Genomic DNA, 13,946 nt, shown 5'->3' with positions numbered 1-13,946 from the left:
CAAAATTCCTTAGTTAACTGATATTACTGGGCTTTAATGAGGCTACTCAGCATCCCACCTCTCACTCTGAGATAGATGTAAACATAAAATAGGATGAACATTTTATATAAGTAAGCCTACAACTTACTGTACGCTCCAGATTTAAGGAAAACAAAACAGTTGAAAATGTTTATTCCTCTTAAAGAAACATAGCCTTGATAGAGAAAAGATATCCACCACTGTTATAAGCTGCCAAGAATAAAAATTCATTGAATATATAACAGTGTCCTTCAGGGGAATATTTCAGAGGGCATTTATCATGTGTGTATTTAATTATATATTTCACAAACACTGGCAAATTATAGCTATCATTAATTATGATTTTCTTAGACTAATCTGGTTTAATCAGAAATGAACATTTCTGGTCCTTTTCTCATAATGCCCATGGACATCTTGAACGCAATTTCCCCACTGGCTTTAATGTAAGCATTTTCTAATATTAGAAAGGAAAAGAAAAAATGGTGACATGGCAAGAGAGTGAATTGGAGACATTGATTTATTTTGTCTGAAAAATAATTGCTACTCCGAAATGGCAGTTTTATTTTAATTTTGGTTCTTAGGAATGGGAAGAAAATACAAAATAAAAGCATGGCTTATTCCATGTACTAACACACTAAGCCTTATCTTTCTATATTTAAAGTATATCCAAGAGGCAAATTTTAAATTGCTTTTTAACATTTGATTTGTTCAAATGTTCAATATTTTTTTAAAAAGATACTGTCATTGTTTTGATTCAGTGAATAAGTTTTATATATAGAATTTCAACCCAAATATTTAAGAAATATCTGTAATATGACCTTTACTCTCAATCATAATTGACCTAAAATGTTAGAGAGTAAGAGCTATTCTTCATGTGTTTCCATGAAATGAAAAACGCATTTCTAACATTTTACTACCTATAATTAATAATGTATTTTCTCATGGGGTTCATTTCAGAAACATTCTTCATCAGAGATTTCCATTTGTGAGTCAAAACTCATCTCATTCCAAAACCTGGAGTTACATAGCCTCAGTAATTAGCCATGACTAAATTTGAGAGAACATGCATTTAGAGATTTTATGATGATTAATATACGTTAACTAATAATTCAATGTATTTCACATTATATATGACTTAGGTCAAGGCAAATATTGTCAACCCTGCTTCTTCATTTTAAAATAAATCTCTATTTAATGTCATAATATAGAGAGAGGGGAATGATTTAATAGAATTATTATATCAGGAGGAAGATGTCAATTAGATTATATGATTTGTTTTTATTTTCACATTTGCAGGTAAGTTCTCAAATGCACATTGCTCTCTTATTAAAATGTCCATGATCAAAATGTCCTCCAGTTTAAATCAGCTGACAAACTCTGAAGTGCCACGTCCCTATTGATCACTCTACTATCAGCGCCCCATAGGCACTATTCCACCCGCACCCTCCGTGAGTCAGTGCTTATTCCAGGCAGACACCTTTGTTCAATACCCTGCAGAGTTTACACTTTCTCCCCTTAATTTTTTTGTTTTTCTGCTGCCACATCCCAAGGCTGGTATATATTCTTTCTTCTCATGCACTGAGTTTCATTTTGTACAGTCTTTTAGATCTATTTAAGCATTTCCTTCTATATGTATCTCTGACTGACCGGTAATTAATCCAGTTCCTGTGTGTCTGTCTTTTAGAAAACAAAAAAAAAGGTTTTAACAAGATTTAAATCATTCACATAATTATGTAACCAAGTCAGGGTAGAAATCACACTTATGAGACATATTTTATGAACTTTAACTTTGTTTCACCATGTGTCCCAACCTTATTCGATCATCAAATAGGATTAATATCACGTGAAATAAAAGTTCTATCAAGCTGAGGAACTCTGTTCAAATTCAAAAGCAGAGGGCAATTTAGTGAAAAAGAATTTAAAGAAAAATTTTGACATATTGTAGTAGATTGAAAAATAGTAAAGTAATAAAACAGTTATGGCCGGTGATATTTCTTTTGAAGAATTTAGGGTTAGTTAAAAATATATTCTATAGCTATCTACCTGTAATGGCTAAGGGTATGTTTGGGGGTCTGGGAGTGGAGGGAGGCCCTGCTCCACTCCTGGCAAAGCAGAAAACTGAGGGAGAACAGTTGGCATGGGCCAACAGCTTCACCAAGAACTTGGGCCATCTGTTATATCACCTGTTCACCTGTGATAGCAAGTACACACACATACACATCATAGAAAATTAATTGTATCTCATTAAATGGTAATTTAAAAAGAAAATTCACACAAAGGATGCATAGAATTTATGATAAAGTTCCAGTTAACAAGTACTCATGTCTGTAGATTTCTTCAGTCGTTTCAGCCACTTTAGTGTTTTCCTTTCAATGTACAGACACTGGTAAACCCAGAAAGGATTAAGGGGCCACTCACATTAATGTCACAGGGCATATACTAACTAGTAGGAGCCACCCAATCTCCAATAGCTCTGAAGAGTCTTATGCCATTCTTTCCTTCCTGGAGCAAAGAACTACCTAATTCCTTCACGATTTTTTTTTTTAACCTACCAGTGATCACTCACTAATTCCTTCCTAACTTTTGTAACAGAGCAGTATTTCAGCAGCACTTGGGGACCTGTGATAAATGCAAATCCTTAGGTTTCATTCTACAGCTACTGAATCAGAAACTTAGGGCGAGGCACATTGATCTGCGTTTAACAAGCCCTCCAGAGAATTCTGATGCACACTCAGGTTTGAGAACCACTGGGGTAGAGAAATAAGATTGATATCTGTCCTGGATGCTTCTAATAAGCAGAGCTGATAGTCTTTGTATCAACTCACAAATCTAATTTTTAATGAGCCGAACGTTTTTAACATAGCAGTTATGTTGTAAAATAAAGTACAAGCGGTCCAAAATCTGTACAAGATTTATCCAAAAATTGAATTGAAAGTTGGCATAATGAAATTTGGAACATATATCCCCATGGGCCTAATGCTCCAAAGTCCTGGCAAAGGAACAAAGCCAATCCAAAGAAGTCTATTCATATCATAATTTAATTGCACTACAGTATTAGCATTAACTTTAGTTCTAAGAGGAGTAACAATGAGATTTAAGAAGGAAATGGGAAGGTTAAGAGATGGAGGAAATAGAAGAAAGGTAGGAGAGAGGAGAAACAGTTACTTCTCTTTTTGGTGTGGTAATAACTGCAGGTAAAATGCAAAAAATCAATTTTCTGTGTGTTAAAACGACCTACTTATAGTAGAATCCTAACTTTTATCTAGGAAGTCCCCGTACCCAGAGCTTTATTCTCCCCCCAAATCTCCTATATCATAGTAATATGATAGAGTCTGTATTGTATATTGTGCTTCTAAGCGCTGAAATTGGTAAAACAAAACAAAACAAAATGCCTTCTGGGTTCAAGCAGGAAATATGAGTTATAAAATATAATGAGGAGTAGTGTTACGTATTTCTCCAAAATTATGGGCAATATTAGGAGTCTAAATAATTAGAGGTACATGCTCTAAGGGATCTCTTCTCCCTTTTTTGAAAAACATGTTTTTACTGATTTCAGAGAGAGGAAAGGAGAGGGAGAGAGAGAGAGAGAGAAACATCAATGATGAGAGAGCCATTGATCGGCTGCCTCCCGCACGCCCCCTACTGGGGATCGAGCCCGCAACCCGAGCCTGTGCCCTGACCGGGAATCGAACCGCGATCTCCTGGTTCATAAGTCGATGCTCAACCGCTGAGCCACGCCGGCTGGGCCCCCTCTACTTTTCTGACCCTACATCTCAAACAAAACATACTTGGGCTTCATTATTTCCATTATTTGCCCATTTGTGACCTCTACAGCTAAAAACACCTCTATCCCACCTGTTCCCGCCCCAAATCCCAATCTGGGCAATGTAGCTTATCTCAGATAAATGTTAGAAAAATGCAACTGAAGTAAATTATTTCACATTTAGGTATGAGTGACTAATCAGGTTACTAAGTGATAAGTTCAGGCAATTACTACTAATTTTCAGGTTATTTTCTACTGTTCTTCTAAATCATGGGCCCTCTTATCTCTGATTTTTATCACAATAGATATAATAGATATTGGGTGGTATTTTCACAGTGTCTAGAAGAGGGTTACAGAAAACCTTTGTAATTATAAATCACTGAGAGCTTGTGAGTTGAGAGCTGCCAATCATCTTTCACATACTGTAATTATAGAAAAAGCAGGAATATTCAACAGTCACCACAGAGCAAACAGCCTAGCAAGGTTGACTAAAAAGCAAAAGCCAAGTTGGGGAAAAAACACACAAAAAATAATAACCAGAGCTTCTCAAAACTGGGTGCTCATTAGAATTCCTGGTGGAGACTCAGTACCCAGGTCTATACACTCAATCAAGATCAATCGAAGGCTCTGTAGGCATTCATATTTTTTTTAAATGTTCCCAAGTAGGTACATTGCTCAGTATAAAGAATTATTGCCAGGAATGTCAGAGTTACTCCTGCCTTCAAATACAATCACGTACAAAAAATAATTCGTGTTCGTGGCTGTTCTGAAGAACCTGAAGGCCAATATTCTTTAACATAGAATATGTAACTATACACATCCAGTGACATCCTCAACCAGTCCAACCTACTACCTGTCTTTTTGTTCCTTGATTAAAATTCTGCCCCATTTATTTTTAAAAAATATATATATTTTTATAATTGACATTACAGATGTTCCCCACTTTCATCCCACTTTGCCCCCACACCCAGCCCCTACAAACCCAGGCCTTTACCACACTATTGTCTATGTCCATGGGCTATGCATGTAAGTATATAAGTTCTTTGGTTTATCTCTTCCTATCCCCCAGGCCCAACACCTCTGAAATATGTCAGTCTGTTCTATGCCACCATGCCTCTCGACTTATTTTGTCCGTCAATTTATTTTATTCATTAGATTCCACAAATAAGTGACATCGTGTGATACTTATCTTTCTCTGACTTATTTCACTTAGCATAATACCCTCCAGGTCCATCCATGCTGTCCCAAAGGGTAAGAGATCCTTAATTTTAACAGCTACATAGTATTTCATGGTGTAAATGTACCACGGTTCTTTTTTAATCCATGTATCTACTGATGGGCACTTGGGCTGTTTCCAGATCTTAGCTATTGTAAATTGTGTGGCTATGAACATGGGGTGCATATATTCTTTTGGTTTGGTGTTTTTGGGTTTTTAAGATATACTCCTAGAAGTGGGGTCACTGGATCAAATGGCAGTTCTATTTTTAATTTTTTGAGGAAACTCCATATTGTTCTCCATAGTGGCTGCACCAGTCTGCATTCTCACCAGCAGTGCACTAGTTTCCTTTTCTCCACATCCTTGTCAGCAGTTGTTATTCGTTGATTTATTGGTGGTAGTAATTCTAGCAGGTGTGAGGTGATACCTCATTGTAGTTTTAATTTGCATCTCCCTGATGATTAGTGACATTGAACACTTTTTCATATATCTATTAGCCATCTGAATGTCCTCTCTGGAGAAGTGTCTATTTAGGTCTTTGCTCATTTTTAAAAAAATTATCTTTATTTTTGAAACTATTACAGATGCTCCCTTTTCCCCCATTGACACCCTCCACCCCACTCCCACCACCTTCCCCGGCCTTCACTCCATTATTGTCTGTGCATAACTCATGGTTAATCTTTGGTTAATCTCTTCCCACCCTTTAACCCCCTTCCCTCTTTCCTTTGGAATATGATCGTCTGTTGCATGCGTCAATGTCTCTGGATCTATTTAGTTCGTCAGGTTCTTTTGTTCATTAGCTTCTTCTTAAAGAAGACCCTTCAACATTTCCTGTAGTGCTGGTCTGGTGGTGATGAACTCCTTTAGCTTTGCTTCTCTGTGAAGCTCTTTATCTGACCTTCAGCTCTAAATGATAGCTTTGCTGGGTAGAGTAATCTTGGTTGTAGGTTCTTGCTTTTCATCACTTTGAATATTTCTTGCCACTCCCTTCTGGCCTGCAAAGTTTCTGTTGAGAAATCAGCTGACGGTCCTATGGGTGCTCCCTTGTAGATAACTAACTGCTTTTCTCTTGCTGCTTTTAAAATTCTCTCTTTATCCTTAACCTCTGGCATTTTAATAATGATGTGTCTTGCTGTGGGCCTCTTTGGATTCCTCTTGTTTGGGACACTCTGTGATTCCTGGATTTGCAGGTCTATTTCTTTTAACAAATAGGGGAAGTTTTCTGCCATTATTTTTTCAAATAGGTATTCAAATTTTTGCTCCCTCTGTTCTCCTTCCAGGACTACCATGATGTGACTGTTGGTACACTTGAAGTTATCCCAGAGTTTCCTTACACTACCTTCATATTTTTGGATTCTTTTTTCTTTTTGCTCTTCTGGTTGGGTGTTTTTGCTTCCTCTTATTCCAAGTTGCTAATTTGATTCTTGGTGTCCTCTACTCTATTGTGGAGTCCCTGTAAAATTTCTTCATTTCAGTTAGTATAGCCTTCATTTTCGGCTGGTCCTTTTTTATGTCATTGACGGTTTCACTAATTTTCTTGAAATTCTCACTAAGTTCCTTAAAATTCTCACCAAGTCCCTTCAAGTTCTCAGTAAGTTCCTTGAGCATCCTTATGACCATTATTTTGAACTCTGTATCTAGTAGATAGCTTGCTTCCATTTCATTTAGTTCTTTTTCTGGAGATTTCTTATGCTCTTTCATTTGTTACATTTCTTTGTCTCTACATTTTGGCTATTTCCCTGTATTTGTTTCTATGTATTAGGTAGAGCTCCTATGTCTCCTGGAATTGGTAGAGTGGCCTTGTGTAGTAGGTGTCCTGTAGGGCGCAGTGGCTCAGCCTCCCGTCACCCAAGCTGGGCCCTGTAGATGCTCCCCTGCATGGGCTGTGTGCACTGTCCTGTTGCAGTTGAGCCTTGATTGTTGTTGGCATTACTAGGAGGATTTGGCCCCTAAGCCAACTGGCTGTGAGGACCAGCTGTGGCTATAGTAGAAAAGCTGCTGTGCCGGAGACACCCCTATGGAGCAGGATTTGCTTCAGTGGATCATGAGTGCTCACTAAGTCCACCCCTTGAGTGTGTCACACATGGATGTGGTAGGGTTGTAATCCAGCATGGTCAAAGTTGACCACAGGGTGCACTGTCCCTGGGGCCCCCTGGGAGGCGAAAAGTCAGCCTCAGCCTGTGCCTTGCCCAGGGCCACCCAGCATGAGCTACACAGCAAACCGTAGATGGATGCTAGTTGTGTTAGGTTTGGAGATGACCAGGAGAGACCAAGCTATGAACCAAGGTGTGCTGCACTAGTGCTGGGCATGGGGCCACTTACTGAGAGGTATGGGGCACACTGAGGCTACCTGCTCCTTGTTTGAGAGATTTTAGGAAAGTCCAAAGCATAAGGCAAGAGAGGCCAGTTGTATGGGAAAACCACTGGAAATGGCTTGGATGAGTCTCCAGGTAGGGAAGCGTGGGATCTCAGGGAATTACCAGGGTGGGGCGAAAACTGTAAGCCGGGTTGACAGAGATTCAGATATGGCACCTGCCTGCCAGCTCTATGGGGGGAGGGTTCATCAATGGAGCAACAGCCTGTGCCAGCACTTCTGTCTGGAAGAAAGCTGCCCCTCAAGCTCTCACCCTGATTCAAGGCAAGTTAGTTCCACCTCAAATGTCCCAGGTTCCTTTCAAGCTGCTGCCCTAGCACTAGAATTCAGAGGGAATAAGTCCGAGTAAGTCCATGTGCCAGCCCTTCAAGAGGAACTGCCTGGGGCCAGCAGTCTCCATGTCACTCAGACACAATCCCTGCTGTTTTTTATAGCCAGAAGTTGTGGGAACTTCTATTTCTGGTACTGGAACCCTGGGCTGGGAGGCCTGATGTGGGGCTGGAAGCCCTTGCTCCTCCAGGAAACATCCACAGCCAAGATATCCCTCCCAATTTTAAACCACCACACCTGGGTGTGTGACCAGCCGGTTCTGCAATTCCACCCTGCATCTCTGCCACTCCTACTGGCCTCAATATGTTTCATCTTTAATTCCCTAGTGGTAGGACTTCAGCTAGATTTAAGGTGGTTCTGAATGATGGATGGCTGTTCTGTATTTTAGTTGTAATTTTGATGTGGTTGTGGGAGGCAGTGACTACCACATTTACCTACACTGCCATCATCTTGACTGGAAGTCCCCCTTTGCCAATTTTTTAATTGTACTATTTGTCTTCCTTTCATTGAATTATATGAGTTCTTTATATATTTTGGAGATTAACCCCTCACCAGAGGTATCGTTGGCAAATACGTTCTCCCATAAAGTAGGTTCCCTTTTCATTTCGATGATTGTTTCTTTTACTGTGCAGCAGCTTTTTAGTTTGATGTAGTCCCATTTGTTTATTTTGTCCTTTATTTCTCTTGCCCCAGGAGATATATCAGTGAAAATTCAGAACTTGACATGCCTGAGATTTTTCCACCTATGTTTTTGTCCAGGATTTTTAGAGTTTCATGACATATTTTTAAGTCTTTTATCCATTTTGAGTTTATTCTTCTGTATGGTATAAGTTGGTGGTCTAATTTCATCTTTTTGTATGTGCCTGTCCAATTTTCCCAACACCATTTGTTGAAGAAACTGTCTTTACTCCATTGTATGCTCTTGCCTCCTTTGTCAAATATTGGCTGTAATGGTGTGGGTCGATTTCTGGGGTACCTTTTCTGTTCCATTGATCTATACGCCTTTTTCTGTGACACTACCAGGCTGTTTTGATTACAATGGCTTTGTAGTATAGTTTTATATCCAGTATTGTGGTCCTTCCAACTCTGTTCCTCTTTCTTAACACTGCTTTGGCTATTTGGAGTCTTTTTTGGTTCTATATAAATTTGCGGGTTATTTGTTTCAGATCTATAAGGTGTGCCATTGGTATTTTACTAGAGATTGCATTGAATCTATAGATTACTTTGGGTAGTATGGACATTTTAATGATGTTAATTCTTCCAATCCATGAACATGGTATATGCTTCCACTTGTATGTATCTTCCTCTATTTCTTTTTTCAATGTCTTATAGTTTTCCTAATACAAGTCTTTTATAGCCTAGGTTAAGTTTATTTCTAGGTATCTTACTTTTTTGTTGTTATATAGTAAAAGAGTTTGTTATTTTAATTTTTCTCAGAGTTCATTACTGCTGTATAAAAAAGCCATTCATTTCTGTATGTTGATTTTGTATCCTGCTACTTTGCTAAAATCATTTATTAAGTCTAGTAGTTTTTTGGTGGAGTCTTTATAGGGTTTTCTATGTACAATATCATGTCACCTGCAAATAATGACAGTTTTATTTCCTCCTTTCCAATTTGAATGCCATTTATCTTATATTCTTGTCTGATCCCTGTGGCTTGAATTTCCAGTATTATGTTGAACAAAACTGGCAGAAGTCAGCATCCTTGTCTTGTTCCTGTTCTCAAGGGAAATGCTTTAGTTTTGTCCATTGAGTATAACATTGGCTGTAGGTTTGTCATATGCATCCTGTATTATATTGAGGTATGATCCCTCTATTCCCACTTTGCTGAGAGTTTTTACTAAAAAAGGATGCTGGCTTTTGTCAAATGGTTTTTCTGCAACTCTTGCTATGACCTTGTGATGTTTATCCTTGATTTTGTTTATGTGATGTGTCATATTTATTGATTTGCAAATATTGTGCCAGTCTTGCATCCTTGGAATAAATCTCACTTGGTCTTGGTGCATGATCTTTTTAATCAATTGCTGGTTCTGATTTGCTAATATTTTTTTGAGAATTTTAGCATCTATATTCATCAGGAATATTGGCCTATAATTTTCTTTCTTTGAAGTCTCTTTATCTAGTTTTGTAATTAGGATAATGCTGACTTTGTATAAAGAGCTTAGAATTGTTCCTTCCTCTTGAATTTTTTGGAATTGTTTGAGGAGGATAGGTGTTAATTCTTTGAGTGTTTGGTAGAACTTACCTGTGAAGCTATCTAGTCCTGGACTTTTGTTTGCTGGGAGTGTTTTTATTACTGCTTCAATTTCATTAGCTGTTATCAGCCTATTCACATTTTCTGATTCTTCTAGATTGAGTTTTGAAAGATGGTATGTTTCTAGGAATTTGTCCATGTCCCCCAGGTTGTCCAGTTTGTTGGCATAGAGCTGTTCATAGTATTTTCTTACAATTCTTTGTATTCCTATAGTGTCAGTTGTTTTATCGCCTCTTTCATTTCTGATTTTATTTTTCTCGGTCCTCTCTTTTTGTTTCTTGATGAGCCTCACTAAAGGATCATCAATCTTGTTTATCTTTGCTTAGAAACAGCTCTTGGTTTCACTGATCTTTTGTAATTATTTTTAGTCTCTATGTCATTTTAATTCTGCTCTTATCTTTATTATTTCCTTCCGTCTACTTCCTCTGGGCTTTTCTTGCTGTTCTCTTTCTAATTATTTTAGTTGTAGTGTTAAATAGTTTATTAGAGCTTTTTCTTGTTTCTTGAGGTATGTCCGTAATGTTAGGAACTTTCCTCTTAGGACTGCTTTTAAGGACTCATTGATTTGGGGTTGTTGTGCGTTCATTTCCATTTGTTTCCAGGAATTTATTTATTTCTTCCTTGATCTCATTGGTAACACATTCATTGTTTAATAATATGCCATTTAGCCTCCATGTGTTTAAATGTTTTTGAGTGTTTTTATTGTAGTTGATTTTTAATTTCATGCCATTGTGATCTAAAATGCTTGATACGATTTCAACCTTCTTGAATTTGTAGAGACTTGTTTGTGTCCTAACATGTACTCTATCTTTGAGAATAACCCATGTGCACTTGAGAGGAATGTATATTCTGCAGCTTTGAGGTGAATATTCTGTAAATGTCAATTAAATCCATCTGATCTAGTGTGTCATTTAGGGTCACCGTTTCCTTGTTGATTTTTTGTCTCGAAGACCTATCCAGTGAAGTCAGGAAGTCAGTGGGGTGTTAAAGTCCCCTATTATGACTGTATTGCTGTCGATCTCGCCCTTAAAGTCCTCCAGAAGTTTTTTTTATATCTTTAGGTGCTCCTATGTTGGGTGCATATGTGTTTACCAGGGTTATATCCCCTTGTTGGATCAATTCCTTTATATTGTGTGGTGACCTTCTTTGTCTCTGTTATGGCCTTTGTTTTGAAGTCTATTTCATTACATGTGAATATTGATCCCCCTGATTTTTTTCATTTCCATTTGCATGGAATTTTCCCCCATCCATTCTCTTTCAGTCTGTGTGAATCTTTTATTCTTAAGTGGGTTTCTTGTAGATAGTGTGTATAGGTCATGTTTTCTTATTCATTCATCCACCCTGTGTCTTTTGATTGGAGCATTTAATCTATTTACATTTAAGGTTATTATTGATAGGTACTTATTTATTGCCATATTTATTTTCTTTATAGCTTGTTCTCTTCTTCTTCTTAAAGCAGTCCCTTTAACTTTTCTTGCAATGCTGGTTTGGTGGTAATGTACTCCTTTAGTCTTTTTTTGTCTGGGAAGCTCTTTATTTCACCTCAATTTTAAATGATAGCCTTGCTGGATAGGGTAGCCTTGGATTCAGGCCCTTGCTTTTCATTCCTTTGAATACTTCATGCCACTCCCTTCTGGTCTGTGGTGTTTCTGTTGAAAAATCAGCTGACAGTCTCTGATGGGAACTCCCTTGTAAGTAACTTTCTCTCTCCCTCTTGCTGCCTTTCAGACTCTTTCTTAGTCTTTAACGTTTGCCGTTTCAATCATGATGTGGTTAGGTGTGGGCCTCTTTGGGTTCATCTTGATTGGGACTTCTGTCCCTCCTGAATTTGTGTGACTTTTTCCTTCACCAGGTTAGGGAAGTTTTCTATCATTATTCAGTCTTCTTTTAATCTTTAGAAAACTCATGCCATGGATTTAACCCTTTTTACTATTTGCTTTGAGTCACAACTTATTTTAAATAAATACAATCATGTAAAATTATATTTGAAATATGTTCAAGACACAAAAGGATGTCTTTTTTCCACTTTCTACTCATTTTTTTTTTTTTTGATGTTTTGACAAGTGAAAGAGAATTCCTCAGGACAGACACATGATAATAGAACTCTTCTCCCCTAAATAATACAAAGTCAAAATTCACAGCACATCCTCAGTACTTTAAATGATGTTATAAGAGGGACAGTTGGAGCAGGGTAGTGAGGAGAAGGGACAGGAATAGTTGGGGGCATTTTAAAGTAAAAATTGCTTCAAGTGGAAGAGTTTTCAGTTACTATAATGACAGAACAGGTTTTGGAGGTATTCACCATGGGTCATTCCAGCCAACTTTCTTAGATTAAAATATAGCCCTATATCATGGTCATGTACATGCTATACTTATCTAGGGGCAAGTGTGCAGTTGCAGTCATCTGTCAGAGTGAAATTTTGCCCATTCTCAAAATAGCATGTCAGTTTCATGGCATTAGATAGGTCAGGTTTCATCGGAGAACAAAATTGAAAGTATGACTTTAGGCCCATAAACTAGGTCCCTCAATCTTTAAGTTAACGTGCTATGGTGGCTTTCACCTGTTTTACGAGAAGGAGAAGAGTTGAAGACCCCAGGCTAACTTAAATTTATGATTCCAAAACAGGAGCAACTGATGTTTTAAATAGTACTATAATCACTACTGTTACAAAAGCCACGACAGTTAAGAAATAAAAGTAAAACAGTTCCTATGACTGGATATCATAACATCATTTCCATCCCCTTACCGAGATTCATTAGATGGCATCAAACTAAATATTCACACCCTCGCTGGTTTGGCTCAGTGGTTAGAGCATCGGCCTGAGGACTGAAGGGTCCCGGGTTCAATTCCGGCCAAGGGCACGCACCCCGGTTGCAGGCTTGATCCCTGGCCCTGGTCAGTGTGCGAGCTGGAGGAAACCAATTGATGTGTCTCTCTTACATCGATGTTCCTCTCTCTCCTGCCAGCCCCACCTTTTGCTCTCTCTGAAAAGCAGTGGAAAAAATATCCTCGGGTGAGGGTTAAAAAGAAACACGCAAAAAAAACACTAAATATTCACAATCTTATCATCATTTGCATCTAAAGATGGCCATGTAACACATATGGCCATGAGCCATAAGAAGCAGTCTGCTGGAAGGAGTCTGGAATAGATAAAACTGGTGGCTTTATTTTCCTTTCTTCTCACCTCACATAGTGCCCCAATAGCTGTCAGCTTGTAATCAGAAAGAAAAGACCAAGAGAATGACAGACTCACCAGCCCCGATATTACTGAGATGTCAATCCGAAGCCCAAAGCAGTCTACCTCCAGATATCTTATTATGTAAAATGTGTTAAGGCCACGGCGAGCTGGTTATTCTGCTACTTTCAGTAGAGTGCACACCTACCTGACGATACACAGCCTCAGTAGACTTAATAGATTTTTAAGTTTACATTTCTCTCATCATTAATATTTCCAAGTGTTGTACCAGTAAATATTTAATAGCTAGCTCCCTCAAAAGAGAAAGACCAGATTAGTAGCATTTGCTCATTTCTGTGGTATAAATAATCCCCCCGTGGTAATTTTAAGAAACCAACATGTCACTGAACGTAGACATAGGAAGGGATTTACACATCTGGCTCTCATGAACCAGCACAAACCAGCTCCAGCATATCACTGTACACTTCCCTAATAACTGACTACATTTTCAGAAAACTATTTGAGTTCGTTAATGCTACTTTCAATTTTGTTATAATAAAGAAAAGGGCTTCTACAGAGAGGAACTTAAGGCTCAGAATTACTGACTGTCAAGATAAATTGGCTAAATTTATTCAATTGAAAGGAGCTATCAACTTTATCCAAAAGTTTAAGTAGAAACTTAGAAGTTGGTCTGAGTCTCAAGCCAAAGGTACTCATTAACTTAATGTGAAAATTTCCAATTTTCATCCTTGGGAAACAGAATCTAATTCACTATCATGACAGAGAAAATGTAATAAGGAGTTTTGAAAACAACA

The sequence above is a fragment of the Miniopterus schreibersii genome, assembly GCF_964146895.1.
Source record: "Miniopterus schreibersii genome assembly, chromosome: X".
In the NCBI taxonomy this organism is placed as follows: Eukaryota; Metazoa; Chordata; class Mammalia; order Chiroptera; family Miniopteridae; genus Miniopterus; species Miniopterus schreibersii.
The sequence above is the reverse complement of the archived record's forward strand: the minus strand, read 5'-3'. Positions refer to the sequence as shown.